The 6,000-nt window shown below is 48.5% G+C and overlaps 1 long non-coding RNA gene across 1 annotated transcript in view; it reads left to right on the plus strand.

Moving 5' to 3' along the window:
- LOC122118884 overlaps positions 1–4,781 on the plus strand; it is a 28,684-nt gene extending 23,903 nt beyond the window's left edge. Inside the window, exons 3-5 of the long non-coding RNA XR_006149446.1 lie at positions 2,013–2,114; positions 2,840–2,910; positions 4,671–4,781. This is a non-coding gene — a long non-coding RNA (uncharacterized LOC122118884). The remainder of the gene's footprint in view (positions 1–2,012; positions 2,115–2,839; positions 2,911–4,670) is intronic.
- Positions 4,782–6,000: the final 1,219 nt, after the last annotated feature.

Here is a 6,000-nt window from a genome sequence, read left to right on the forward strand (position 1 = left end):
CGTGTTGGGACAGAGACCCCGGAGCATGGAAGCGTGTCTCAGCAGGAGTGAGGGGTGTTCACAGCCAGAGCTGCGCCCGCACTGCCAAGGCTCCATGGGAATAGCCACGTGTGCCAAGGAAACTCTTCCTTTTGGAGGGGGTGATGGTGAGCTTTGGCTTCCTAAATCTGGGATACTCCCTCCATTGGGTGGGATAAGGCCCAGAGAAGGTCAGTGACCTGCCCAAGGTCACCCAGCTCAGCAGAGTGAGGATCTGGACACAGGTATCCTATATCTTGGGGTCCATGGTCCTTCTTTCTGTTTTCTCTGTCTGCCATTGAAAGTCCCAGGTGGCCTCCCTGCTGCATGATAGACAGTTGGCCACTGAACCGGGGTGAGCCTTGGCTTACCTGGTGCCGGGCCACTGGCTAGAGAAGAACATGGGATTGAGGTGCTTCCTGGAAGCAGACGGACTGGCTCAGCTGGCAGCCTGTCCCTCGGCAGCCAAACAATGGTAGCCACGCTCTGTTGCACAGACAGAGACCCTGCCAGGTACGAGGCGACAGAGATGGACAAAGTGACGGACAGATGTCTGTTTACTGTGCTGTAAAGTGGCAGAGGTGGCATCGTGCATGGTAGGAGTGTAGCTGAGAGAGTTACTGCCATTTTTGTGTGTGCCAGTCCTAGTGGGCTTGAACTAAGGACCTGGGCTCTGTTCCTTAGTGTTTTCACTCAAGGCTGGCACTCTTATCATTTGAGTCACAGCTCCACTTCTGGAATTTTACTTTTGTTGTTGCTTGTGAGGCTTGAACTCAGGGCCTTGGCGCCCACTGTCCCTGAGCTCTTTGGCTCAAAGCTAGTGCTCTACCATTTCGAGCCATGGCTCCACCTCTAGCTTTTGAGTGGCTGATTGGGGCTTTTCTTCGAACCATGGTCCTCAGATCTCAGCCTTCTGAGTAGTTAGGATTACAGGCATGAACTACCAGTGCCCAGCCTGCTTTTTTACTGGTTAACTAACTGGAGGTAAGAGCACTTTCCCACCCAGGTTAGCTGCACGCCATCTTTGGATCTCAGCCTCCTGAGATCCATTGCTGCCTGTGTAGTGACTGAGTTTTGAACTGTGGCTTCCTGGTCAGCAAGGTTGGGGTAAGACAGCCTGCCTCCGGAGGGAAGGAGGTGCTTCGTGCCTGGGACCCTCTGTTTCAGCAAGTTATTTCTCAGGAAGTGCCAAGATGGGCCCCTGAATGAACGCCACTCTCTGGCCTGCTCTTAGGATCACCCTGTTTGTATTCGTGGAAGGAGGAGTCAGTTGAGTTATTCCCAATTAACCAACTTCCTTTTTTTTTCAAGTGTGGGTAATTATGTTTACTCATATTTATTAAAAATACAGTTCTAGTATAAAAGGATCTGGGAAAACCCTAATTATTCATAAAACTCTTGGCCCTTAAATTTAAATCTCTCCCAAGTTCCACCTGATGGTATTGACTTGGATCATTAACCAATGAAGTGTTATTTCAATTTAATGGCATCACCTAGACACCTATGTGGGTGCTCTTGCGATGAGCAATGCCGCCCCATCTGATCTTATTCAAGGCTTGGGACGGGATTTCTGCTTGGTTTATAATTTTATGGCCAACGGTAATACTGAGACTACAACAAACGCACGCAATGAAACGACGCAGCACGTCAGCCCTTATGAGTTGTCTTCTGAGTGTATCAGCTGATGTTCAGAGTAGTATTGTCTCTTCTAAGGGCTGTCTACTTGAGTGTTTGTTCTCACTGGGGATTTTACTTAAGAGTGTTGGTAGTTAGAAGTTGGGAAAATGATGAGGAAAGCTCAGTCATTACTTAAGGGAAATAAAATCAGAACCGCACGGAACTGCTCTGAAAACAAAATGTACAAAAATCAGACATAAAATGTGGTTATAACAATTTCCAAAAAGATCACTTCACAGGGTTCCAAAGGAGCATTTCCTCTATTTCCTGCTGCAATATGTAATTTATATATATAAATATATATCTATTTTTTGCAGGTAGCAGTTGAAAATAATATTCAAAATTTTGGATAAAGACGATGGTTGAACAACACTCAATGTACCAAAAAAAATGACTGAATGAAATAGATGAATTGTACGGTGAGTGAATTCCACTTCAGCAGAGCCATGTGCAAACAAACAAGAAGTAAACAAGCTTCCTCAGAAAACAGAATTTACTCTCCTCTCCTTCCTGTACACATGAGCAGAGGGTCGCTAATGGTCCTACCCCGTCTCCTGGCTTTCTGATGAGCCCCTTCCCTGAACTCAGCGGCAGCTGGACCTGTGCCGTCTCCCACGATTGCAGTAGACTGAGGAAGTCTTCCTCCTTTAAGCTGAGTTTTCTCCAGTATGTGGTTACTGTGATAAAAGAGTCTAGAGCTTCCAAGAAGCATCTTCTGATGGCCCAGGTGGGACTCCACCTGCCCTTTGCTCTGCTGTTTTGCATGCTGGACCAATTGGGTTGCTCTTGGCAACTGACCAGAAGGTCTAGTCCACACAGGCTGTGTCATGCTATGGGTTGGGTATGGCGAGTCTGCCAAATGGTTCGTGGGGGTGCTGGCTTGGTCCCCGGATGGCGGATCCAGGCATTGAGAGGTGCTTGGCTAGTGAAGATGCTGACTGCCTGGGTCCCTGAGTGGCTTCCTGATCAGAGAGCACTGCTGGGAGGGGTGGGAGGTGGAGCCTGGTGGGAGGAAGTAAGATCCTGGGGCATGGCTTGTCCCATGCTCCTTCTAGTAGGACCCTCTCCCTCCCCTCCTCTTTCCCCCTGCCTCCCCCTGGCCCCCTTCCTAGAAATCATGCTTTCCACCACACCTTTCCACTAGGTTGTCCTGCCTTACAGGAAGTTATGGAAGCAGCTATCCGTAGACAGTCACCTCTGAAATGATGAGCCAAAGTAAGTCTTCCGCTTTTATGCTGGTTTTTCTCAGGTATGCTGTCAGGCTTGGGAAACTGGCCAACACAAGGAGGGAGGGGATTTTTCATTCTGTAGAATAACAAGCCCAGAGGTGTGTGTGCATGTGTGTGTATGTGTGTGCACGTGTTTGTGTGTGTGTGTGTGTGTGTGTGTCTGTGTCTGTGGCTGAATACTGGGAGGAAAGTAACAGCTTGCTTCTGGTTCTTTGTGATGCCCTGGGTCCTGCTTGATGTGGGAGCTTCACCCCTGGGTTTGAGCAAGATGGTGGCTATCCCAGCGTTTACTTCCCCTGGGCTTTTCTTCACCATCTGGTAAGACTCTACCAGGGAGTAAGTCCCAAGGAAGGTCCCAGGGAGGGTCTCCTTGCTTCACAGGTCATTGGCCCAAATTGGATCGCCTGTTTTTATCTTTGGGCCCAGCAAAAGGGAGGCTGAGCCTCCCACTAGGGCCAGAATGTCAGGGAGAGCAGGCTTCTGACTAGAAGGAGAAACCAAGGGAATGAATGCTGGGCCTCTGCCCAGCATTCGGTCTGTTCTCATGCTGCTAGTTTGTTCACATGCTTTCTGACTCTGGATGGCGTAAGGTCAAGGGCAAGGTCTTGTTTCTGTCTGATTCTTCCTCATTGCGCCACATATTGGCTGCAATTCTGTGAGCAAGCTCCTCTCCTCTCCTTCCTTCCTTCCTTCCTTCCTTCCTTCCTTCCTTCCTTCCTTCCTTCCTTCCTTCCTTCCTTCCTTCCTTCCTTCCTTCCTCCCTCCCTCCCTTCCTTCCTTCCTCCCTCCTTCTCTCCCTCCCTCCCCCCTCTTTCTCCCTCCCCCTCCTCTCTTTCTTTCTTTTTCCTAAAGGGAGTCAGAGCAAAAACTCAAATGCTGCAAAGCATATCATGAATATGTAGACACTGCCATCCACCGTTGTTGGGTTTTTTGATTCCTTGGTGGTACTTTTTGTGTTAAAAAAAAAACCTTTGCACCGACAGCCTGTTCACAAACCTGCTGCAGCCACTGTGAGCAAACAGCTTGATGTTGCAACACCACCAGGCCACTCTTGATGCGGGTGGATGCTCACAATTTCTTCTGGGGTGGTGGCAAGGTCACCTATATTGGTAAAGTAGGTCTCTTCTCTGATACATTTCTGATACATTCTCCCAGGTTACATAGCCAGGGATGGCAGGGCGGATTCCTCTTTTTGTTATAAAAATGTCCAACAAGAAATTAACGCTAAAGCAATATCTACTTGACCATAGATTATTTAGTTATTTTTTGTTAAACCTGTAGTGAGTGTCGATCTCCAAACTTCTCAAATTCATTTTTAATCCATCCTGGAGATTCAGAGGAGTGTCTTCTGTATCATTAGAGATGGAATGCCAACAGGAAAGTAGGCCTGCCACCCGACTTAAGAAATGGATGTAGAAGCAAAGGGAAGAAAAGGAGTGAGGCTGGAAGAATTCCAGCCCCTCCCTTCCCAAAGTCACATTTCTCCCCCATTTTTCCCTCTCATTTTCATCAATCACCAGGGCAAAACCCCCAAGATCAATGCATTAACTTGTTTGTTTTTTTACAATGAAGGGAAACTTCATGGTCTCATCACTCATTCCAGAGTGTGGAGGGAAAAAAACAAAAGCCAGCCACCGAAATTTGCATGGTGCTCAATTATACATTAGTGAACATCACTTGGCAATCTGTTCATATCAATTTAATTGGATTTTAATACTGCCTCTGATCTTGTTTTCTAATTAACAGCAGTGCTTGGAAATAAAGCAGAACCATGCACCCAGCAACACCTTTGATCTCGACCATATGGAACTCCACCAAGCTCAGGAAAAAAATAATCTCTCCTGCATCCACAGCCGGCTGAAGGATGCAAGGCCCCCAGATGGCCGGGTACCACGGGTCCCTGTGCCCTGTGGATCGTCTCTCTTTCCGTGGGTCCCCATCACCACGGCAGAGGACTCACGCGCTGGAGGCAAACCCATGTCCTCCGTGCTGGTGAGGTTTGATGGATTTCACAGCTCAGATTTGGGGGACAAATATTTGAGTAAACAGATGTGACCCTGTGGCGTTTGTTTTAGAATGGGTGCCCACCATCAGGATAGCATGGGGGTAGGGGGGGATCACAAGAGGAGGAAGGGGGAGGAAGCTGAGTCATCTCATCTGGGTTGGAAGGTCGGACTGTACCTTGGTCCCTCCCACCAATGATCCAATCATGAGACTCTGAATAATCAACTTCCTGTCTGTCCTTCCCCAACTCTTGGGTCTTCAGCATCACTGATTGTAAATCTATGGATGGGCAGAGTGGGAAGAATTATTGTACACTGAAAAAAGCCGGGACGGGGGAGGAGTAGGGGAAGTGGGGGAGGGAAGGGATAGTGGGAGAAAAACAAAGGAGGGGTAACAATGCTCCACAAAAAGGTCCTCATTACCTTACTCATGTCACTGTAACCCCTTTGCAAAAGCATCTTTACAAACAAATACAATTAAAAATAAAGCAAAACAAAACAAACAAAAGAGTTAAGAATGACCAAGAGCAGGAGGCTCAGAAGGAAGCCGGCTGGGACAGGGGGTCACTGCGACATCAAACTCACCAAATGCTTCTGGCCAAGATGTCTGCCATGATTTGTTGACCGCCAGTGTCTGTCTTTCCTCAGGCAAGTTGCTCAGTCTGGGCCGAGACTGCAAATCGAAAGTGTAAAGGCACCTGGAGTGGTCTCTCTGACAGCCAGGTCTGACCTGAGCGGAGGGGTTTGTCTTGGCAAACAGTCGAGTCTGGGCTCTGGCTGGGGACTGTAGCAGACTCCAGCATGGGTGTGCATTTGCCGTTCTAAAATCCACAGGTCTCCCGTTTAATACCCCGCTGGGCACCAGGGTTTCAGATAGGAGACTCTAGACCAGTGCCTTCCTCAGCTAAGTCAGGGGCGGAAGTTAATTTTTAACCTGGGGGATTTTTATCCCTGCAGATGTTTGACGATGCTTAGACACATCTTTGATGATCATAACTGCACACACATGGCCGCTGCCGGCCCCCTCGAAGGGAAAGCCAGGGATGCGGACAAACACTGCACAATGCCTGGTC

The sequence above is a fragment of the Dipodomys spectabilis genome, unplaced genomic scaffold (genome assembly GCF_019054845.1).
Source record: "Dipodomys spectabilis isolate Male_0828 unplaced genomic scaffold, ASM1905484v1 ptg000157l, whole genome shotgun sequence".
Taxonomy (NCBI): Eukaryota; Metazoa; Chordata; class Mammalia; order Rodentia; family Heteromyidae; genus Dipodomys; species Dipodomys spectabilis.